We start from the raw sequence: 26823 nt of genomic DNA, 5'->3' as shown, positions 1-26823 counted from the left end.
TTTGTTGATTGAAACCGATGCTTGAGCTGATTGTCTTGTTATTTGTTATCTTATTGAATTCCCAAAAGTGTGAATACGCACTTTATCGGCGTGAAAAACAAAAATGATGAAGTTACATTATTCTTTCATTATCACTGAATCATTTGAACGTTACTAATTTCTGTAAGAACATATAATTAATGTAGTCCACACAGAGTTTACATTTGATATACTTGATCCATAAGGTTATTTAGATAGCTAAACTTCTCGGAATTCTTTGCCATTTGACTAATGTAATTTGACAAAGATGAAGTCTCTATCCTTCAGCTAGAAATGTAGCAGCTAAATCCTCTTGCAATTTGTTAACCTTATTTGATATATCGGCTTCTTCTTTATCTTTTAATTTAGATGCTTTAAAGAATGAAGCTTCTTATTTCGTTGACTCATCACTTTTATCAACTATTTTCTAAAACAAAAACAAAATTCATAAAAATTTTAATTTGTAATTGAATGCAATTAAACGTAAGAGTTGAGAAGCATATATTTGAATATACCTGAATCAAGTCAGAAAAGCGGAATCCCCCGACCCACGTAATACATCGTTCAGTACAAGGCATCTACGTACGAAAAATTATATTAACATCTAACTTGGCAGCCTAAAACATATACGTATATACATAACAATAAATCCATCATATACTTTCCATGATTCTTCATACCTAATCATGATTCTTACATTTACCAAATCTGCAAATTGATTTTTATAGTCAACATTACCCATAATATCTACCCTTAAGAAAACCATATACTACATATCTCCATTTTTCATTTAATTCTATCAACTGCAATATTTACCATATTCCTCTTTTATTCCATTTATTAATCATTATCTCTGAATCTATATATCATCCAAAGTTGACTAAAGATAGTCAAACTCGATTGTGTTTCAATCCATCTAACGACAGTAACCCATATAGTGATAAAAAGAATACTACTAATTGTCAGATATGAAATGAAAGAAAATTCTATAAGCTAAGATTCTAGCAGTTTAAGTGCTCCATAGCAACGACAGTAAAAGTTTTGTGTTAATCTCTACACCTGTTCAATGTGTCCGCAATTTATACTATTTCTCTTTTTTTTTTTTTTTTGAACAGCTAGGTGCAATTTATACTATTTCTATTTGTCTAATATGAGAAGTTAACATTTCGGTTATAAAAACATTTTAGACGAGGCAAGAATTTTCGGTCCTGCACATGGTGCAAAACTCATTAACATACTAATATAGGCATCGAGTAAATACGAGTTTGCATAAGTTGGAAGTGAACATTACCTTGCATGTATGTATAGTTTAATGGTGAAACTTAAAAAAAAAAAATTGCATTGAGTAAGTATTGATACATACCAGAAAGCAAAGGAAAAGGCAATACTTCATGTGATTTGGTTGGAGCACCAACCAAAACTAATTTTCCATTAATCTTTGTAATATCAATAAATGGTGCAAGTGGATGGTCAGCAGTAACATTTTCGATAATTCCATACATAGTACCCATAGCAGCCTACATAAAAAAGATTAAATTAACACAAAATTGAATTATTTTGAACTGGTTTTGATAACCAGATTGTTTCCTAGATGCACAGAAGTTGGTTCAATTGGGCTACTTTGTTCATCTTTTGGATTTGTTAATTCATATCGAGTCAAATAACATAAAAAATTGGTCCAAATGATCAACTAAAATTAAAAGAGTTACCTGCATCTGGGTCTGCTCACAGTTGATCAAAAGTGAATCAACACCGAGTTTACTAACATCTGCTTTTTATATGGTTTAGCACTAATCACAATAACCTTAACACCAAGCGCTTTTTGATCCAATATCCGAGTATTTCCATCATCCAAGTATTTCAAAACTACAGTTCGTTAATCTAATATGTACCCTATAACATACATTGGAATCGCTGATGCTAAAGAATATTAGAAAAAAGGTTAATCGCTAACAACTTCCCGCAAACACTAAACATAAGAAGATTTGTCATATAGTTTGGAGGTCAAGTGTTTTTCAGAAGTAGACACATAAATTGCTTCCTGAAACTTAAGCTTCATAATTATCTCTCAACAACCCTTATTTCTTTGAAGCATTGTACCATTCCCACATATTAGCTTCACATACATTCATATAATAAGGGGTTACACATAAGGCCGATAGTCATTAGTTGATGCACTTCCTTCCAACTAATCCACATGTGATGCTAACCTACCCATTTTGACCCATGTGAATAAAAAACAGAGACCGACTTAGCAACTAAAAAAGCATTAAAAGTGAATATGAAAATCATACACTTATACACTTTTAGCATTATAGCATATGGTTATAGCATAATGAACATGATTATCATAAAGTTATAGGATACAGTTATAGCATACAATACATAAAAGATAATCATTTTTTTTCATATGTGATAGTAGTGTAGAGTTATCTGATGACTTTCAATTCTAAACAAATACATAATTTTTCATATCAGTGATGTATTTCAGGTGTAGGATCAATATGCAAAATCATATAATATAATCACAAGGCTGCAAAAAGTAAGCTTAGAAGTTAACAGAATTTTACGTTCATTTGAATCTTAGCATTTTTAACAGCATAGAATAAACACTTGTAACAAACTGAGAAGAAATCAGTATTGAAATGCAGCCTCAGAGAGCAATTCAGTAACCTAATCCAATTGAAGCATGTCAGAGTTGCGGAAATTGTATGTAGTAGAAAAGCTCTATCCATCTCATCAAGAATACAGTCATTTGCGCCTCTGAGAACCAAGTAAACCTTTTGATATTATCACATAAAAGATCAGTAATATATGATATCTTTATTACCTATAAACTTACTGGAGTATTTGAATATGAATATGAATAATATCACATACTGAACTTGTTGTTATGCTTCCTTTAATCAATAAGACATCATCATCACAATGCGTTCCTCCACAACTTCATCTGAATATATCAGGACTGATGAATCAAATATTTCATGTAGACTTAACATGGCGTAATCCTCCTTATGCACTCGTCTCACGGCAATTGCACCAGCCTGCACAAAATACTGAGACAGAAGAAGAAATATATTTTTTAACATGTTTAACAAACTAAACAGTACCATTCAAAATACACAGCTTACCTTGAGAGACATGTCATCAATTCCTTTTGTGGTTATAACAACATAATTTAATACATGAAAGGTAAGTTAGCTCCTCATAAGATCATATAAATTTCATAACTTTTAGCTTCAAAGTCCTTCCACCAATCAAGAATTTAAGAAAATAGCAAATATGAAATTAATTCAAGAAACCAAACAAAAACCCTAATTAAATTACTGAGACGAACAAACTAAAAAAAACCAAATAAAACCCTAATTAAAAAAAAAAAAAAAAAACTTACATTGACTTCCGTAATTTCATCAATGCTATGAATACGCCAAGATTTCGGATAATGATCTCTGAATAAAGAAAGTTCAGAACATCGTTGTGCTAATTATCGAAAATAGGGCAATTAATGAATTTAGGTTTTCTAATGTATCAATCGTTCTCATCAATTGTAAACGTAAATCAAATACCTTTCAGAATCATGAAATAATCGTGTAATTCAAAGAATCAAGAGCATCATGATTTTGATAATAATTTGAATAAGGTAGTTTGTAACTAAAAAGGAACCAAAATCATCCCATTGACCACATAAAGTCAAACTCCCTATCAACAGTCCATAATAAATTATGTTATAATAATAACACCAAAACCATATCACAATATATCAAACATTTAACCTGATACCTTTCCATATATGAACCATAACGACCTGATTCATCAAAACAGATAAAGAAATTAACAGATTAGATAAACTCGTACCGATTTGATTTCTACGATGGAATTGGTTGAATGAATCATCTCGAAACGAATTGTTTGATTGCTGATTGCTTGGTTGGAATCGACTGATGGTGACGATGATCGAGTAGGATTAGGGTTCGATAGAGGAAAAGTGTGCGTTTAATTGTTGATGGGAGGGATGAAACCCGGTTCCCGTGTTTTTTTTTTTTTTTTTTCCATTAGAAGGGTATTTTAGGAATAGAGTATTTGTAAAATTGATTTATTAGCTAATTGTTTTAGTAAATGATTAATGACTGTTGGATCAAGGGATATTGTAATGTAATTTTTTAATCTAATGGTAATTAAGGGGGTTTTGAAAACATTTATTAGCTAATCGAGACTCTCTTTTAATGTATATAGTGATAGTGATATAGTGATGATGATGATAATGTTGTCGCGAGAAATAATTTCGCTCTATATGCCGTAAACAAAACTTTTATAATTTATAACTACACTACGCAAATTAACGATTTATATGTATAGTTTAAGGGGTTTAAATGCATAGCTAAAAAGTTAAAGGGTTTAAATGCAAAATTTAGAAGTTTAATAGTCTATCATCTAATGAGATTTAACAAGAAGGTGGGTCACGCGCTTCGCGGCTAAGAAACTTTTGGAAGTGTTTCATTGCGCATTCATTAAGCATTAAGTTGATATTGGCAAAACATTCTACGCTTCAAAAACTAAGACCATAAGCTACATTGCTAAATATTTCATAGCCAACATTGTTGGAGAATTTACAGATCAAATTGTTTAACAATTACAAGTCTACATTCCAAAAGACAATATCGCATCTTATAGTAGGAGCTTGGGCTAGCAAAACTATACAATAGGAATATCAAAAGATAGATGCTTATATATTTGTGTCCCATTGACGCCGTCCCTTTTTTTCCTTCGATGTGCTACCCTCTGTATCTTAAAAAAACATTATTAGTGTGTCAATTTAGTTCTCGGTTGGTGTAGGTAGTCTTCAGAAGTTTGGCACCTACAGTTGGCATATAGCTTGATCACAAATGCATCCACCAAACTGAAGTACCTCCCTCAGCAGGTACCCTCAACGAAAAACGAATGACATAAACAATAAAACACATAGATACCATAACACAAACAAACAAATAAGAAACACACTTGATAGAGAATGGGCCACTGTTACCTTCATGGATCACCCAAGCCCAAACTATTGAAAAGGCTTTCATAGAGGGAATGAGAAGAAGATCAAGATGAAGGGTCAGGATCATTTTAGTTTGTTATTTCTGTTGAGTTTAGCACAATAAATAGGGGTGTCTTGGTGAGAGAGGCATTCAGGTTCTCATTTGTTAAGTTGTAATTCGGTCATTAGACTTGGACAGTAAGAAGCACAGCTTCTTCACTGATTTAGGCAGGAAGATTTTCTTACTTGGATTCTTCTCTGATTTATGTAATTTTGCTTTTGATCATTCAATAAAAAAGTTCCATTAATTCATCGTGTTCTTATTTCTATTACAAAGTTATATCATATAAACTATTACAGATCCAATCTCTATCATTGATTGATAGAGAATGGGCCACTGTTACCTTCATGGATCACCCAAGCCCAAACTAGTGAAAAGGCTTTCATAGAGGGAATGAGAAGAAGATCAAGATGAAGGGTCAGGATCATTTTAGTTTGTTATTTATGTTGAGTCTAGCACAATAAATAGGGGTGTCTTGGTGAGAGAGGCATTTAGGTTCTCATTTGTTAAGTTGTAATTCGGTCATTAGACTTAGGCAGTAAGAAGCACAGCTTCTTCACTGATTTAGGCAGGAAGATTTCCTTACTTGGATTCTTCTCTGATTTATGTAATTTTGCTTTTGATCATTCAATAAAAAGTTCCATTAATTCATCGTGTTCTTATTTCTATTACAAAGTTATATCATATAAACTATTACAGATCCAATCTCTATCAATACCATTTGAAGACGTGTCAAATTGTACAAAATCACCAGTTATCGAAAGCGATAATGAAGAAGACCAATATGTCCATATGCTTCCTTCAGGAACAACGGCTGCAGACGACTTGAACTCCTTTTACCAACCTGTCTTGGCGAAACCGAACAATTATCAAATTTCAGCAAGAAATAAGTTAATTTAACATAAGCAAGTGTATTACGAGCACTTCTATTTAAGTAGCTAGGATCCTGCATCAATATCTACATCTACATCAATATCAGTATCAATATCTTCATTAAAATCCAAACTATATGTCCAGTGGTTCGAAATTATCAAAAACTGGGTATTTGTTAGTTACAAATTATTTACATGGTGCATATTAAAACAAAACTATATGTTACACAATTAACCAACCAACGTTAATTGGTAGCCTTTGTGTTACTTTTATATGTAAGCAGGACCACGCCATACCTGCAATTAAACCATCAAATATCACAAACGCATGAACTTGGATTGGAAAGCACATAGATTCGATGACAAATTATCACAAAACTCAATTAAAAATAAACAAAGTAAATAAGGGAATAAGATTCATACAAAGAAAGATAATGTCTTCAATGCTTTAGTTTGTATAATTACCGGATGAAACTGCAGAGAGCAGTTTTGTGGAGGTTCTGCTTGCTTTTAAGGTACAAATGTTGTCCCCTGCACTGCACAAACATAGCTGATGTTCTCTTTTACAGCAGTACTGAATGTAAACCATTAAAACTTTAGCTAACTGCAAATGAAAGTTACCTTATTTTCTCTTGAGGTGCCAATCTAGGTTTGACTTCTAAAATATACATACAGTACCTGTGCTCAGGTTCTATGCATATTATCGTAAAATTTGTAAGATCGTGAAACGTTACCTTTAAAAAACTGATGAAATCCTAATCTTTCAAACAAACTTACCCTTATCAATAGCTTCAAAAAGTAACAACAACACATCCACCAAAACAGAAACGAACGCTTGGAATTGGGAAAAAAAACACAAAAAAAAAACAACGGAAAAATATGGTAAAGATAGACCTTTGCAAAGTGATGAAACACTAACCTTCCAAACCTTGGCAAATGTGATGACCCAGAAATTTCGACTAAATTTAAACTTAATCTTTGTATGATTAACATTTCCGACACGATAAGCAAAGTCTGTAAAACTGAATCTCAAAATTTTTGAATTACTTTTATATATTTAAATACCTTCGGTTGTTTTCGACGATTCGCGAACAATTATATGTAAAAAGATACATATATACTATAACATGAAAAGGTAACAATGTATTAATTGTTTGATACCGTACATTAAACTTATTGGTTTAAATATCTATTTGAATGTATATGATAAGTTGAAATATTTATTATTAAAATTTATTTATAAATAACGTCCAATGTGTATTTAAAAACTGATTTATGTATATTAAAAAGATATATACATATATATAATAAACGATAGTAACATTCGTTTATTGATTCAATTGATATTTAGATAAGTTAACTAAAGCGTTTAAGATGAACCAGTTAAACACTAATTTGCTACAGTGTTTTCAAATTGCCACATTACTCAAAATGCTACAGTGTTTTCGAAAATCACTATTTGCTACAGTAAAATTGACTTTGCTACAGTGAATTGCTACAGTAAAACACTATTTTAAAATATATTTTTAACAAATAACGAGACGATGATTTATAGAAGTAAATGACCAAAATACTCGAAAGTTTAAGCTATACTATGAGTGGTATAGTTTATGGATAACTTAAGGCTATATCTTGACAAAGGTACGTGTCACGAAACGTAAAATGCAAGTTTTCTCAGCATACGAAAGGACATTCGAAAAACCAGAACCGGGACATAAGTCGAGTGATGACGTACGACTTATCGGAACAAAAATTACAAGTCAACTATGCACGTGAATTTAATATAATATATAATTAATTATTTAAATTATATATATTATATTAATATTTAATTATGTCGACAAGCTAGGAGCCAAAACAATGTGAGCTGTCCCTGGTCCTCATGCGAGTCGCATGGCCAGAAGGCCATTTCCATGCGAGTCGCATGACTCCAGATTTCAGGCCACATCTATAAATTTCAGTGTTTTCGCTCGATTTAAATCACACACATACACAAATATATATATACTCCGTAATATTATTTATTATTTATTATTATTATTATTATTATTAATAAGATTATTATTAATCTTATTATTTTTTATTATTATTAGTGTTATTATTTTTGCGATACAAAAATAATAATGTACAAAAAATATTACGACGGAGTGCTGTCCAAGTAATTTTCAAAATATGTTTTCGAGCGGGAAAGAGCTAAGGAAAATATGAGTTATTGCCAAGGAAATTATGGGTAATGTTCGGGGGGTATTTTTGTGAATCAAACCTCGTGTTTATCATCTCCGATGCGTCTACGTGCTTTCCTGCAATATTGTATATCAATATTAAACTGTGAGTTTCATAAGATCCCTTTTACTCTCTACATTTTTGGGCTGAGAATACATGCAAATGCTTTATTAACCGATATACAATATTTATATGCGTGAGTTTCATTTGCTCCCTTTTACTCTTTATGTTTTTGGGCTGAGAATACATGCAAATGATTTAATAACTGTTTTACAATATCTATATGCGTGAGTTTCATTGATTCCTTTTTAATTGCTTTTGCAATATATATTTTTGGGCTGAGAATACATGTACTTTATTTAAAACACAATGGATACAAGTACATACTGAATTCTACACTGAGTTTGAACCGAAAATCCCTTAGCTTTGGTAACTGTTAACTGCCAGTTATAAGAACTGGTGGGCGCGAGTAGTAGTATATGGATCCATAGGGCTTGATATCCCCGTCCGAGCTAGAGCGTTAGCCTTTTAACGGACGTATGCTATTTGAGAAGCGTACACGTTGGTTTGCGTGTATTATTAAGATGATTATACAAAGGGTACAAATTATATAAACATTAAAGTTTAGTTACCAGGGTGCTCAATTTTGTAGAACCGATTGATAAACGTTTCGAATGAAACAACTGAAATCTTGTGATCCACCTTTTATGTAAAACCTATTGATAAACGTTTTGAATAAAACAACTGAACTTTTGTAATCCACATTGATATACGGATTATGTGTAATATTAAAACTATGAACTCACCAACCTTTGTGTTGACACTTGAAGCATGTTTATTCTCAGGTTTCTAGAAGTCTTCCGCTGTTTGCTTATACGTGATACAAGATATGTGCTTGGAGTCATACATGCTATATACAAGAAACTTGCATTCACCAAACCATTACCATGTATCTTATTTTGACTGTATTGTCAACAGATGTATTATTGTAAACCATTTAAATGGTGATTGTCTATACGTAGGAATCATCAGATGTTAAAAACCTGGAATTTATATATTCATTTATGAAATACCTTTTCAAACGAATACAATGTTACAAAATGTATCACATAGAGGTCAAATACCTCGCAATGAAATCAATGAATGACGTGTTCGTCCATATGGATTTGGAGCGATCGTCACAGCAAACGTTTGCAAAGTGATAAAACCTTAATTTTTCAAACCTTCGCAGACCACCGCATACTTAAGGAACCATAGCAGGCGACAGCGAAACCGATGAAACCCTAAGTTTTCAAAAAGAAAACTCCTGTAGAAGGCGACGAGGAAAATTTCAAACAGGAAAATTTCACTACATAAAATTAACATTGTCTTGGACTCAAATGGCCTTGGGTGGCACCTATTGGTGTGCTTTAACTTTCTTCTTCTGCCACAACCTATCTAGAGCACTATCAGCATCTCCCTGCACAAAAGATACAAAATAATAACAAATAGTGATCTATAATCATATATGGTTTTATATGATAAGAGATGGATTGATGAAAGGATGCAAACCGTAAGTGAAAATGACTTGATGCATCTGTATATGTGCGATGTTGTATTCATCAGAAATCAACACTGCACAAAAACAAAAAACTCGTTAAAATTAAAGAACTTTAACATACACCAAACGAAGAGATAAACGCTTTACCATTTTTCATCGATCTACACAACAACTTTGCACACTGACTGTTCATAGCCAACGTGTTAGGGTTTCTTCTTCTGGGATTTGAGACTTCTTCGCTGCCCAATTAGGGATCTGAGAGTTCTTCAATCTAATTAGGGATTTGAGAGTTCTTCATAGGTGTATGAAAGAGCTTATTTCGTTATAATTTTAAAACCACAGTACCATCTTACTACTGAAAAATTTTAAGTACACAAAAAAAAGTAACCTGAGTTAGATTTGCAAATAACAGCCAGGTGTCGCCGGAGGTTATGAATTCCGATAACGGTAGAGCTAGTAATGCCGGAGAAGACGATATCGAAGTACAAATTAAAGTTACAAGTGGCGGTGGTTGTTTGAAGTGTTATGTAGAAAATCAATGGGGGAAGCTCCATTGATGAAGAAGGTGTCGCTGCAGAAATTCGGATGAAGGGGAAAAGCCGGATTAGTATTTAGCCGGATAGGTTTTTTTCGAGTAGATGAAGAAGGATGAAGCAAGACGAGTGTGCCAAAAGTGAATTGGAGAAGAGTTAAGGTTGAAGATGAATGTATGGTTGAAGGTAAGGTCAAAGCAAGAGGAGGTGTCCAAGGTATGGGGCTGACTGCCTGACTCCTCTCTTCACGCCATGCAATCTCAGTACTTAACCCCATTTGATTTTTTTAATATTGAATATTAAATAAGGTTCAATTTAGAAAAGCAAGATACAGTATTTGTAATTTTTTTATTTTTTTTTATTAAAGGCTCATGAAAAATAAAGAAGGAAATCACCAAAATGCCATCCAAAAGATGAATAGTAGCTTTCGACCAATCAGAGGGCACGATTTTGCACTACAAATAGATAGTGTATAATATTTTATTTAAAGATCGACATCGAATGCTCTTATTTGTCACTCATATACGTATTTGGAGAAAACTCAATTAACGTATTAGGTAAAAATACGATAGTGGCCAGAATTGACATTGTCAAACATACAAAATGTGAAAAACAAAAGGCAAAAAGGCAAAACAATAATGATAGATAACAAAGTTAGGATCCTCTAAAAAATTACTTGATAAGTTAATAGGCCAATTGTGATGACCCGGGAATTTTCGACCAAATTTAAACTTGAATCTTATATGGTTTCGACACGATAAGCAAAGTCTGTAATGTTGAGTCTCAAAAACTTTTGAACTTTATTCATGTAATTATTTAAACCTTTGTCGATTCTCGACGATTCACGAACAATTGTGTGTAAATAAATATGTAAATATAAATGTAAGTATATATATAATAATAATTGGAAAGAATAAAATATAATATAAACATTAAAGTTAAATATGTAAAATAAGATATAAAATAATTAAACTGATTCTATATATGTATATAGGACTTTTTATACATAGCTGATATTGTATGTATATAGTAATAAATAAAAAATATATAAATATTGACAAATCAAATATAAATTATGCGGATAATTATTATTATATTGTCGTAAGATATAAATTAAATGCTCAAAATATGTTGTTATGTATATGTGTGTGTATATATATATATATATATATATATATATATATATATATATATATATATATATCTTAAAGAGGAAATATGTAATATTATTATATTAAATTTAATTACAAGTTGAATATAATTGTTATATTAATGTTATTATATTACTTTCATTATCAATTTTTTATATCTGTATTATTAATAGATTAGTTTAATACATAGTATATATATATATATATATATATATATATATATATATATATATATATATATATATATATATATATATATATATATATATATATATATATATGAAATTCGATATGTATAAATTGTTATATTATTATGATTTTTATTATCATTTATAACATTAATATTATTATAATTAGTATTACTATTGTTAATAATATTATTATTATTATCATTTTTATTATCACTATTAATTATTAGTATAAGTATTATTAATTATTATTATTATTGTTATGTTAGTTATTATTATTAATATCATGATTTGTATTATTATCATTTATATAGTTAATATCATTATTATTATCTATTATAATTATAATTACTATTATCAGTTATTATTATTGTAGTGACCCGAACTTTTCCATGTTTATATATATTAAATGAAATTGATATTTATATGATTAAGTTTTTCCAACATGTTAAGCAATCAAACTTGTTAAGACTTGATTAATTGAAATAGGTTTTATATAGACAATTGACCACCCAAGTTGACCGGTGATTCACGAACGTTAAAACTTGTAAAAACTATATGATGTCATATATATGGATATATATATATATATATATATATATATATATATATATATATATATATATATATATATATATATATATATAGTTAACATGGTATTATGATAAGTAAACATATCATTAAGTATATTAACAATGAACTACATATGTAAAAACAAGACTACTAACTTAATGATTTCGAAACGAGACATATATGTAATGATTATCGTTGTAACGACATTTAATTGTATATATATCATATTAAGATATATTAATATATCATAATATCATGATAATGTAATAATTTAACATCTCATTTGATATATTAAACAATGGGTTAACAACACTTAACATGATCGTTAACCTAAAGGCTTCAAAACAACATTTACATGTAACGACTAACGATGACTTAACGACTCAGTTAAAATGTATATACATGTAGTGTTTTAATATGTATTTATACACTTTTGAAAGACTTCAAGACACTTATCAAAATACTTCTACTTAACAAAAATGCTTACAATTACATCCTCGTTCAGTTTCATCAACAATTCTACTCGTATGCACCCGTATTCGTACTCGTACAATACACAGCTTTTAGATGTATGTACTATTGGTATATACACTCCAATGATCAGCTCTTAGCAGCCCATGTGAGTCACCTAACACATGTGGGAACTGTAGTGACCCGGAAAATTTCGACTAATTTTAAACCAAACTCTCGATACGATTTAATATTTTCGACACGATAAGCAAAATCTGTAATGTTAAGTCTCAAAAAGTTTGAAACTATATTCATGTAATCAAATACCCTTTGACCATGCTCCACAATTCACGAACATTTATGTGTATATAAATATGTATATATAATATATACTTATTAATTGAAAACGTTAAGGTATTAGATGTATAATACTTTACATAAACGTGTTTGTTTCGATATTTGTTCAATATAGTTAGTGACGGAATTAAAAGATTATAATTATTAAAATAAATATTTTTAAATGATAAGAATGATTAAAATTATAATTATTAATAATACAATTATTATTAATATTATTACATTTCATTAATACTAAAAACCATTGTTATAATTATAGTTAGAATTGTTATTATTATAAAAATTTATTATCATTATTATTATTATCATTTTTATTATCATATTTAGTCATTAGTAAGATTAATTATTATTATTAAGAATTAGTTGGAATTTATATTATATAGATATATATACGTATGAAAAACAGAGTTATGCAGATTTACATATCCATACTTATACGTTTTATATATACAGATTTATATACAGATTTATATATAAATATATAAATAATGTTAAACAGAATTAGATATATAGGGAATCAGATACAGAATTAATTACTTTTACATGTCCACATCGAATTTTTCGTTTTTTGTTTAGGTCTGCCTAATTGATTCTCCAATTCACAATATCGTACGAATCTTGAATTAAACACCTACATAATCCAAAAGTTGTTTAGTGTCAGTATCAAACTTTTACATTTCTTTTATTATTTCTGTACGATCAACATTTCCTGTCAACTAATCAACTTGCATATCATATTTGAATATGCTTTTCTCTTTAGTTGATATCTATCTAATCTCTATGTATATACATACATATTACATTCATATAAGATATAGAGATATATATCCGTAAACCATCTCCACAGACACCCTAACTCACTTGCTTCATATTATTTGAACCGACACCCACAACGAACCCCATTAAACTGCACAAGAATTGAACTATTTCTGTTTGAACCCGTCGCTAACCTTCACCATTTAATGAAATCCACTTCTAATCACCACCTTAGCTCCACCACCAAACGAGCCACCAAGAACCACCATCGTGAACACCACCTTCCTTGAGCCACCACTATCTTTTCTCTCTTTCTCATCATATTTTTTTTTCTTCTGTTATTGTTTGTTGATAACGACCACAGCTGCACTTTCTCTTACTCATGCTTCCGTTAGGATTGAACCACAAATAATCTGCAAATAAAACACCATTGCTACGCCACTATTATTACTTTGTTTCTATTCCGGTAATCATCATCAAACATCACCTATATCTCTTCTATCTCTCTCTTTTGCTTCTGCTCGTTGACAACCCAAACCCACCACTTTTGTTGTTCTTCTTCACTCTTAACCGGTCATCAAACCACCAAAAGAAACTTAATACCATCGAAGCTTTCATTATTTCGAATTGTTTTCTGTTAAACTAGTTAACACCCTCTCTCTATATGATTCAATATTTATAATACCATTCATGTTATAGACAATAATGATGGAAACATATTCATTGGATTCTAAATACCACTTTCATAAAGTTCTCAAAGATAAAATTTAAATCAAACACACAGCTGGATTACTGTTGGAACGCATATATGATAATGATTGAGTGGGGATCGTGATATGCTAATAAGGATTAATAAATGATACTCCTTCTCCTTTTATATTGGAATAAAGAAAGAAGATGTAGACCCGTTGTTCTTTTTTTCTTTTTCCTTTTGATAGCTACGGTTCCCTTCCTATTTTTTTTTTCTCTGTTTCAGCGAGTAACAACTCAAAATCCAACGAAACCCTTAAATTGATAAGTAGGCTTAGGAATTTAAACAACTTGGGCCGTATGCATGTTGTAGTGTTTGATCCCATATTCTGTTGGGCCGAACTAGATGTCGAGCTGACATATAACAGTCTCTATTTCTGATTCGATTCATAATCAAATCAAACACCCACAGTTTTCTATCTATATTTTATTGTTACAGCCACTTGTTCTTGGTTCTATAATAATCGAAGAGGATGTGATGAATGAATTGATGTTGAGAACACATGATAAATACGATGACTGATATGATTAGGATGATGATTGATGAATCATGGTTATCTATTTCGTTTTCTTTTTCCTTGCTCCTGGTTCACCCCACGTAATACAGATCGATACAACCACTTAATTTCTTAAACCTGCCACTTCTGTTTTCTATTTAAATAAACCCAAGAACCGAAACTAACTCATTTACTCTCAACTCACGTACCATTAATTGGGCTTGATTAAACTGCTTCTTGGGCTTTAGATGATAATGATAAAGATGACATAATAGTTCTGCAAGAGCAATGTTAATATGAGATGATGATGATGATGGGTTACGATGATGATAAGTTAATGATAAGGGGTAGAATAAGATGATGATAAATGATATTGATGATGATAATGTCGATAGGGTTTGGGAATTAAAGACAACAGATACTTACGAGTATATATATATATATATCGGGTCAATTGTTTTGGTTGGAAAAAAGAAAAGGAAACTGAAACTGTAAGGGTTAAATGAAATTTTGTTACCAAATAAATCAAGTAATCAGAAACAGAAGTATGTTTAGGGAGCTGTATCGGCTAGCGGGAGGTCGCGGGTTCGAGTCCCGTCTGAGATGTTTATTTTCAGAAAAACCTTGAGGCAGTTTCTTGATTATTATTATTGTTATTTTTATGTTATTAATATTACTAATTACTAATTACTATTATTATTATTATTATTATTATTATTATTTGTTATTATTGTTAGTACTATTATTATTATTAGTGTTATTACTTATGATAAACTTTATTATTATTAACCATTGTTTTTATTACTAAAATTACAATTATTATCATTACTAGTAATATCACTAAATATTATTATTATTATTATCATTATTATTGATTTTATAAGACTACTACTAATATAAGTATTACTATTATTAATATGATTAGGATTAGGATTATTATTATTATTGTTATTATAAAAACTATACAAATTATTATTATTTTTCACTAATATTAGTATTAATATCATTTTTGTAATTATTAGTTTTACTATTACTATTATTAACATATGTATTGATTTTAACGAATATAGTTATTAATATTAGTATTATCGATATTAAGAAATTTATTATTATTAGTAAATCATTATTATCAAAACTATCATTTTTGTTACAGATAAATATTTTGTACCTAAAAATATACTTAATACATATATCAGAATTATATTAATAGCTTATATACCTACATAATAACAATATTTAAATAAATACTTATATACAACAAACTAATGATATTTTTATATAATACTAACCATATACATATAGATATATTAATATAACTAAGTAGATAGATATTAAACATTTTAAACATATACACAAACTAAATAAGTATAAAATATAATTTAAGAAATAATATATAAACTTATTCTATTACGATTACACATTTTAATTTGTATACAAATGATATAGGTTCGTGAATCTGAGACCAACCTTACACTTGTTCAATGATGTTATATGTATTTTTACTACAAAATACATTATGGTGAGTTTCATTTGATTCCCTTTTTACTCTTTACATTTTTGGGACTGAGAATACATGCGCTTTTATAAATATTTGACGCAATAGACACAAGTACCTTAACTGCATTCTATGATAGAATTATCTGGGATTAGGGTTGATTATTATGACACGCATTAGCCCCGGTTTCCTTTAGAGCGTATGAGCTCCCGAGCCGGGTGGATGGTTTATTATTTATGACATTTTGGCACCGGTTGTCCTATATTTTATAAATATGTGTTCAGCCGTGGGGTGTAAAGACCGGCACAGAGGTTCTATATTTTGAAGGCACATGTATTCAGTCGTGGGGTGAAAGACCGGCACAGATGGTTACTATTATATTTTGAATCCTCACCAGGTGTTCTTCATATGAAAGATATTTTTTTGTGCAGTTGGAATGGGACTTCTGCACGTTTTATAATATTTAAAATCTTGTGGTCTATTAAAAATGATGAAAATGAAATGTTTACTATAAACTAATGAACTCACCAACCTTTTGGTTGACACTTTAAAGCATGTTTATTCTCAGGTATGAAAGAAATCTTCCGCTGTGCATTTTCTCATATTACATGGAGTCGTTCATGGCATATAGAGGTCCATTCATCGCAATGGTACCAGATGTTATTGTATTCGTTCAGGAAAATTTGGATGGGGTATGACATGTGGTATCAGAGCGGTGGTCTTAGCGAACCAGGTCGACATTAGTGTGTCTAACTAGGAGTTGTTAGGATGCATTAGTGAAGTCTAGACTTCGACCTAGTAATTGTTAGGTTATATTAATGAGTCTGGACTTCAACCTGGTCCGCATGTCAAAAGTGTTGCTTATCATTCTTGTCAAAAATTATCTGCTTACCATCTTTAGTCTAGACACATCTTACTGCATTGATTATATGAATAGTGTATAGACAAAATTCATATCTTAGCGTATCTGTTACTATAAGCGTTGCCTGACAGCTTCTGAAAATTCCTCCATAATCTACGGGATCTTCTGTATTATGTATAAGTATTCTATGTAATTAGAATATCATCCGATATCCGAAAATCATTTCATATCAAAAAATTCTTTATTCAATCGTGCGCAATGAAACTCACAACTACTTCAAGTCCCTCAGATTCTGATTTGAAGTCCCACTCTAGCTCCGAAAGCAGCGTCACCGGAATGAATCAATCAATCAGCCATCTCCAATTCATCTGATGGATTCGTAGCCGACTTAACAGGTGGAGTCGAGAAGAAGGCGATCCTTTTTGCCAACCAAAGTTCCCTCTTGGCGATGAACCTGAAGCACTCACCGGCGAACCTGTTCGTAATACCATTTTCACCTTCATTTCTCGAATATCTCGCCATGATTATATACTTTCTCAAATTCAAAACCTTATTCACTCGCCCGTTCCTACCGACAATCATCCCGGAGTAATAAGTCAACGAGCTTCGCACCCGAGTTGTAGCCTTGAAATTATGGTGCAAAATGTACCAGCTTCAGCACCATCAACAGTACCACCATCACCAACAGCAACATCCGCATCCCACACCTCAACATCACAATCTGTTCCCCGAACATCAACATCATACGCACCATGGATACCAAGGAGTACCAACAGCAATTAACAATGAAGTATTGAACCATAACTTCATTAATATTCTGCGAAGAATATGTGGATCCTAATAATTAATGATGAAGTATTGAACCATAACTTCATTAATATTCTGCGAAGAATATGTGGATCCTAATAACTAACGATGAAGTATTAATCCATAACTTCATTAATATTCAGCGAAGAATATGTGGTTCCTAATAGTTTTAGAGATTACTTATTCTAGCTCAAATCGAAAGTAAAATGAGTCTAATATTTTATTGACTCATTAAATCCATGATTACATCTGAAGAAAATACATATGTAAGTATATTTTTATAAAGATTGTAATTAAAAATTCTTTCGTACAAACTGTTAATGATGAAAATATTTTAACGGGTAGGTAATACCCTAGGAATACTTAAGATTTCACATTAATAAGCTACACTGTACATTCTTCAAATCTGATTCAGCAGTCATTTCCTATCCTACTTACATCCACAGACATAGGAATCCGTTTACCACAGAATAACCATTTCCATTCAAATTTCATATTTGGATTTTGACCTATCAGAATCCAACAAGTGGCGTAATGAAGAAAACATTTGACGGAATAAAATTTGTTAGAAACAAACAAATTAACTATGAAAATTTTTGTTAAGAATCCACGCTAACAAAATCCTAGCTAACTATTCCTAGCTAACTGTGGACTAATCAACTGAGGACTACCAACAGTGGACAATTAAAATGAATTAAAATATTGATTATAACATATGAAACTAAACAATTCTTCAAGTTTGCCACTTGATTTTCATCTTAAACCTCATTTGTATCTTGACGATTACAATATGCCCTTTCGTGATTCTTGAAAACACCTCAATCGGGAGAATGAATCAACCGCACTTCATCTACGGAAGAAAAGATTTACGCATATAGTTATGCACCTGAAAAATTCTTGGAACTTGTATAAATGTTTAACACGTATTTGTGCTAGCTTCTTTGGCATTGTTATTTTCGAAAATAACAACGCAATTTCTTTTCAAATTGGCCAATTTTGTGACAGCTCCAGCAAATCAACTTCAAGTTATTTATTTGAATAAACCCTATTATAAAGATTACCCCTTCATCATCGTTACCGGGGGGCCGTTGATATTCCACCATATTAGCATTAAACTTACCAGCAACTTCACTACTCATTGACGTAAGTCTCTCCGAAGAATCATTATATTTGTTCATTAAAACCCTATCATATACTTATCCGCATTTTATAACGAGAGTTGTCATATCAATTACCGGGAATTAGCAAATCAGTATTTTAAAATCTCGCAGCATGTCTACATCAACAGTTATATGTATACATATAACATTTACCTCTTAGAATTATGATCTTCCATTCTGAAAATTTTGAAAAGCACTCTAGCCTACGAATCAGTTCTTTGGGTTTTGAAAAAGCTGAATGAAGCAGCAGAAACTGTAGAAAATTGTAAACGACTTTAACAGTCAAAAGTTTGATGATAAAGCTGAGAAAAAGAGAAAGTTTGGAACTGAAAAATGGAGTGAGCAGACCATGAAGGAGACCAAGGACAAATACAAGGACCAAACACTGTATTTAAAGAATCCTGATGATTCTGTTTTTGATGAAATCTTTAGCGAATACCTTACTCCTTAACTACTCTAAATCATCGTGAATGAATTTCTTCATCACAATTTGATTCTGAAATCCTAAGATATCATCGTACCTTTCTTTATTAATATCCTCAATATTTCTGAAGATATCTTCATAAATATTCTTGTTCGATATTAATTATCTCTCTGCGCTATCCGTATTATATCATAAAAGGAAACTGTTTTAGTTTCTATATTTTGCTAACCTTCGAATTTAAAATATGAATGTTTTTGAAGTAGTTTTGGGAACTGATGCATGAATTAGTATAATATAATGACACTTGATCAACGTGATTATATTATAGTAAGTCAAGTTGAGTTTCTAATGGAATGTGATGATTCACAGTACCGTCATCATGTGCCATGTTACACGACTCTTTCATTCTACTTAATCTCTAAGCATATCACAGAATTATTTCCTTGATATTTCTGTTCTTCCGTAATTCCAACAGTTGCTAATAAATTGTGCTACTACATTTTCTTTCTCATTAGAATATTTTCTTAAATTCCTTGAATTTCGGAAATCCATCATGACTACGTCGAAAGTTAAAACGAAACTTTTCACTTTTTTGTGATAGCTTCACTCGCACGCTTCACAAGATCGAATCGTTTTATCTATATTAATCAATAATGACAAAACTCTAGTTATCATCTCATATTCGTCATGAAAACATTTTTATTGTTAGCCATGACGACTACACACAAATGTCGGGACAAAATTTCTTTAACGGGTAGGTACTGTAGTGACCCGGAAAATTTCGACTAATTTTAAACCAAACTCTCGATACGATTTAATATTTTCGACACGATAAGCAAAATCTGTAATATTGAGTCTCGAAAAGTTTGAAACTATATTCATGTAATCAAATACCCTTTGACCATGCTCCACGATTCACGAACATTTATGTGTATATAAATATGTATATATAATATATACTTATTAATTGAAAACGTTAAGGTATTAGATGTATAATACTTTACATAAACGTGTTTGTTTCGATATTTGTTCAATATAGTTAGTGACGGAATTAAAAGATTATAATTATTAAAATAAAGATTTTTAAATAATAAGAATGATTAAAATTATAATTATTAATAATACAATTATTATTAATATTATTACATTTCATTAATACTAAAAACCATTGTTATAATTATAGTTAGAATTGTTATTATTATAAAAATTTATTATCATTATTATTATTATCATTTTTATTATCATATTTATCATTAGTAAGATTAATTATTATTATTAAGAATTAGTTGGAATTTATATTATATAGATATATATACGTATGAAAAACAGAGTTATACAGATTTACATATCCATACTTATACGTTTTATATATACAGATTTATATACAGATTTATATATTAATATATAAACAATGTTAAATAGAATTAGATATATAGGGAATCAGATACATAATTAATTACTTTTACATGTCCACATCGAATTTTTCGTTTTTTGTTTAGGTCTGCCTAATTGATTCTCCAATTCACAATATCGTACGAATCTTGAATTAAACACCTACATAATCCAAAAGTTGTTTAGTGTCAGTATCAAACTTTTACATTTCTTTTATTATTTCTGTACGATCAATAGTTCCTGTCAACTAATCAACTTGCATATCATATTTGAATATGCTTTTCTCTTTAGTTGCTATCTATCTAATCTCTATGTATATACATACATATTACATTCATATAAGATATAGAGATATATATCCGTAAACCATCTCCACAGACACCCTAACTCACTTGCTTCATATTATTTGAACCGACACCCACAACGAACCCCATTAAACTGCACAAGAATTGAACTATTTCTGTTTGAACCCGTCGCCAACCTTCACCACATAATGAAATCCACTTCTAATCACCACCTTAGCTCCACCACTAAACGAGCCACCAAGAACCACCATCGTGAACACCACCTTCCTTGAGCCACCACTATCTTTTCTCTCTTTCTCATCATATTTTTTTTCTTCTGTTGTTGTTTGTTGATAACGACCACAGCTGCACTTTCTCTTACTCCTGCTTCCGTTAGGATCGAACCACAAACAATCTGCAAATAAAACACCATTGCTACGCCACTATTATTACTTTGTTTCTATTCCGGTAATCATCATCAAACATCACCTATATCTCTTCTATCTCTCTCTTTTGCTTCTGCTCGTCGACAACCCAAACCCACCACTTTTGTTGTTCTTCTTCACTCTTAACCGGTCATCAAACCACCAAAGGAAACTCAATACCATCGAAGCTTTCATTATTTCGAATTGTTTACTGTTAAACTAGTTAACACCCTCTCTCTATATGATTTAATATTTATAATACCATTCATGTTATAGACAATAATGATGGAAACATATTCATTGGATTCTAAATACCACTTTCATAAAGTTCTCAAAGATAAAATTTAAATCAAACACACAGCTGGATTACTGTTGGAACGCATATATGATAATGATTGAGTGGGGATCGTGATATGCTAATAAGGATTAATAAATGATACTCCTTCTCCTTTTATATTGGAATAAAGAAAGAAGATGTAGACCCGTTGTTCTTTTCTTCTTTTTCCTTTTGATAGCTACGGTTCCCTTCCTATTTTTTTCTCTATTTCAGCGAACAACAATTCAAAATCCAACGAAACCCTTAAATTGATAAGTAGGCTTAGGAATTTAAACAACTTGGGCCGTATGCATGTTGTAGTGTTTGGACCCATATTCTGTTGGGCCGAACTAGATGTCGGGCTGACATATAACAATCTCTATTTCTGATTTGATTCATAATCAAATCAAACACCCACGGTTTTCTATTTATATTTTATTGTTACAGCCACTTGTTCTTGGTTCTATAATAATCGAAGAGGATGTGATGAATGAATTGATGTTGAGAACACATGATAAATACGATGAATGATATGATTAGGATGATGATTGATGAATCATGGTTATCTATTTCGTTTTCTTTTTCCTTGCTCCTGGTTCACCCCACGTAATACAGATCGATACAGCCACTTAATTTCTTGAACCTGCCACTTCTGTTTTCTATTTGATTAAACCTAAGAACCGAAACTAACTCATTTACTATCAACTCACGTACCATTAATTGGGCTTAATTAAACTGCTTCTTGGGCTTTAGATGATAATGATAAAGATGACATAATAGTTCTGCAAGAATAATGTTAATATGAGATGATGATGATGGGTCACGATGATGATAAGTTAATGATAAAGGGTAGAATAAGATGATGATAAATGATATTGATGATGATAATGTCGATAGGGTTTGGGAATTAAAGACAACAGATACTTACGAGTATATATATATATATATATATATATATATATATATATATATATATATATATATATATATATATATCGGGTCAATTGTTTTGGTTGGAAAGAAGAAAAGGAAACTGAAACTGTAAGGGTTAAATGAAATTTTGTTACCAAATAAATCAAGTAATCAGAAACAGAAGTATGGTTAGGGAGCTGTGTCGGCTAGCGGGAGGTCGCGGGTTCGAGTCCCGTCTGAGTGGTTTATTTTTAGAAAAACCTTGAGGTAGTTTCTTGATTATTATTATTGTTATTTTTATGTTATTAATATTACTAATTACTAATTACTATTATTATTATTATTATTATTATTATTATCTGTTATTATTGTTAGTACTATTATTATTATTAGTGTTATTACTTATGATAAACTTTATTATTATTAACCATTGTTTTTATTACTAAAGTTACAATTATTATCATTACTAGTAATATCACTAAATATTATTATTATTATTATTATCGTTATTATTGATTTTATAAGACTACTACTAATATAAGTATTACTATTATTAATATGATTAGGATTAGGATTATTATTATTGTTATTATAAAAACTATACAAATTATTATTATTTTTCACTAATATTAGTACTAATATCATTTTTGTAATTATTAGTTTTACTATTACTATTATTAACATATGTATTGATTTTAAAGAATATAGTTATTAATATTAGTGTTATCGATATTAAGAAATTTATTATTATTAGTAAATCATTATTATCAAAACTATCATTTTTGTTACAGATAAATATTTTGTACCTAAAAATATACTTAATACATATATCATAATTATATTAATAGCTTATATACCTACATAATAACAATATTTAAATAAATACTTATATACAACAAACTAATGATATTTTTATATAATACTAACCATATACATATAGATATATTAATATAACTAAGTAGATAGATATTAAACATTTTAAATATATACACAAACTAAATAAGTATAAAATATAATTTAAGAAATAATATATAAACTTGTTCTATTACGATTACACATTTTAATTTGTATACAAATGATATAGGTTCGTGAATCTGAGACCAACCTTACACTTGTTCAATGATGTTATATGTATTTTTACTACAAAATACATTATGGTGAGTTTTATTTGATTCCCTTTTTACTTTTTACATTTTTGGGACTGAGAATACATGCGCTTTTATAAATGTTTGACGCAATAGACACAAGTACCTTAACTGCATTCTATGATAGAATTATCTGGGATTGGGGTTGATTATTATGACACGCATTAGCCCCGGTTTTCGTTAGAGCGTATGAGCTCCCGAGCCGGGTGGATAGTTTATTATTTATGACATTTTGACACCGGTTGTCCTATATTTTATAAACATGTGTTCAGCCGTGGGGTGTAAAGACCGGCACAGAGGTTCTATATTTTGAAGGCACTTGTATTCAGCCGTGGGGTGAAAGACCGGCACATATGGTTACTATTATATTTTGAATTCTCACTAGGTGTTCTTCATATGAAAGATATTTTTTTGTGCAGTTGGAATGGGACTTCTGCACGTTTTATAATATTTAAAATCTTGTGGTCTATTAAAAATAATGAAAATGAAATTTTCACTATAAACTAATGAACTCACCAACCTTTTGGTTGACACTTTAAAGCATGTTTATTCTCAGGTATGAAAGAAATCTTCCGCTGTGCATTTGCTCTTATTACATGGAGTCGTTCATGGCATATAGAGGTCCGTTCATCGCAATGGTACCAGATGTTATTGTATTCGTTCAGGAAAATTTGGATGGGGTATGACAGGAACCATCATTTGGCAACTAGCATGAAATATCTCATAAAATTACAAAAATATTAGTAATCATTCATGACTTATTTACATGTAAACAAAATTACTCATCCTTTATATCTAATCCATATACCAATGACCAAAAACACCTACAAACAATTTCATTCATCAATTTTCTTTATCAAATTGATTTCTCTCAAGTTCTATCTTCAAGTTCTAAGTGTTCTTCATAAATTCTATAAATTCTAGTTTCATAAAATCAATAATACTTCCAAGTTTGCTAGCTTACTTCCAATCTTGTAAAGTGATCATCCAACCTCAAGAAATCTTTCTTATTTACAGTAAGATATCTTTCTAATACAAGGTAATACTCATATTCAAACTTTGATTCAATTTCTATTACTATAACAATCTTATTTCGAGTGGAAATCTTACTTGAACTTGTTTTCGTGTCATGATTCTGCTTCAAGAACTTTCAAGCCATCCAAGGATCCTTTGAAGCTAGATATATTTTTCTCATTTTCAGTGGGTTTATCCACAAAACCTGAGGTAGTAATGATGTTCATAACATCATTCGATTCATATATATAAAACTACCTTATTCGAAGGTTTAAACTTGTAATTACTAGAACATAGTTTAGTTAATTCTAAACTTGTTCGCAAACAAAAGTTAATCCTTCTAAATTGACTTTTAAAATCAACTAAACACATGTTCTATATCTATATGATATGCTAATTTAATGATTTAAAACCTGAAAACACGGAAAACACCGTAAAACTGGATACACGCCGTCGTAGTAACACCGCGGGCTGTTTTGGGTTAGTTAATTAAAAACTATGATAAACTTTGATTTAAAAGTTGTTCTTCTGGAAAAATAATTTTTCTTATGAACATGAAACTATATCCAAAAATCACGATTAAACTCAAAATGGAAGTATGTTTTCCAAAATGGTCATCTAGACGTCGTTCTTTCGACTAAAATGACTACCTTTACAAAAACGACTTGTAACCTATATTTTCGACTATAAACTTATACTTTTTCTGTATAGATTCATAAACTTAAGTTCAATATGAAACCGTAGCAATTGGATTCACTCAAAACGGATTTAAAACGAAGAAGTTATGGGTAAAAAAAGATTAGATATTTTTACTTGTTGTAGCTACGTGAAAATTGGTAACAAATCTATACAAATCATATCCTAGCTAACTTATATTATATTATACATGTATTCTAATATATTATGTAATCTTGGGATACCATAGACACGTATGCAAATGTTTTGACATATCATATCGACCCATCTATATATATTATTTGGAACAACCATAGACACTCTATATGCAGTAATGTTGGAGTTAGCTATACAGGGTTGAGGTTGATTCCAAATATATATACACTTTGAGTTGTGATCTAGCCTAAGACGTGTATACACTGGGTCGTGGATTGGGTCAAGATAATATATATCAATTTATTTCTGTACATCTAACTATGGACAACTAGTTGTAGGTTACTAACGAGGACAGCTGACTGAAAATATTTAAAACATTAAAACGTATTAAAAAATGTTGTAAATATATTTTGAACATACTTTGATATATATATATACATATTTGTTATAGGTTCGTGAATCGACCAGTGACCAAGTCTTATTTCCCGACGAAGTAAAAAATCTGTGAAAGTGAGTTATAGTCCCACTTTTAAAATCTAATGTTTTGGGATGAGAATACATGCAGCTTTATAAATGTTTTACAAAATAGACACAAGTACGCAAAACTACATTCTATGGTTGGATTATTAAACCGAATATCGCCCTTCAAGTCTGGTAGCCTAAGAATTAGGGAAATGGCCCCTAATTGACGCGAATCCTAAAGATAGATCTATTGGGTTTAACAACCCCCATTCAGGTTATGGATGGTTTAGTACTTCGAGATTATT

The 26823-nt window shown here is 30.3% G+C and overlaps 1 long non-coding RNA gene across 7 annotated transcripts; it reads right to left on the bottom strand.

Moving 5' to 3' along the window:
* Positions 1–528: 528 nt before the first annotated feature.
* LOC139896030 (uncharacterized) lies at positions 529–4012 on the bottom strand. 7 transcript variants are annotated; one of them, XR_011776110.1, is made up of 6 exons: positions 3874–4012; positions 3410–3467; positions 3150–3172; positions 1728–3074; positions 1382–1535; positions 529–596 (listed from the first exon to the last, which is right to left on the bottom strand). It is a non-coding gene; the product is annotated as an uncharacterized lncRNA (long non-coding RNA). The 7 variants fall into 7 exon arrangements; XR_011776107.1 differs by having other exon boundaries at positions 1728–3062; XR_011776106.1 differs by having other exon boundaries at positions 1728–3172.
* Positions 4013–26823: the final 22811 nt, after the last annotated feature.

The sequence above is a fragment of the Rutidosis leptorrhynchoides genome, chromosome 3, assembly GCF_046630445.1.
Source record: "Rutidosis leptorrhynchoides isolate AG116_Rl617_1_P2 chromosome 3, CSIRO_AGI_Rlap_v1, whole genome shotgun sequence".
Classification (NCBI taxonomy): Eukaryota; Viridiplantae; Streptophyta; class Magnoliopsida; order Asterales; family Asteraceae; genus Rutidosis; species Rutidosis leptorrhynchoides.
Note: the sequence above shows the minus strand (reverse complement) of the source record. Positions and strands in the feature narration are given on the sequence as shown.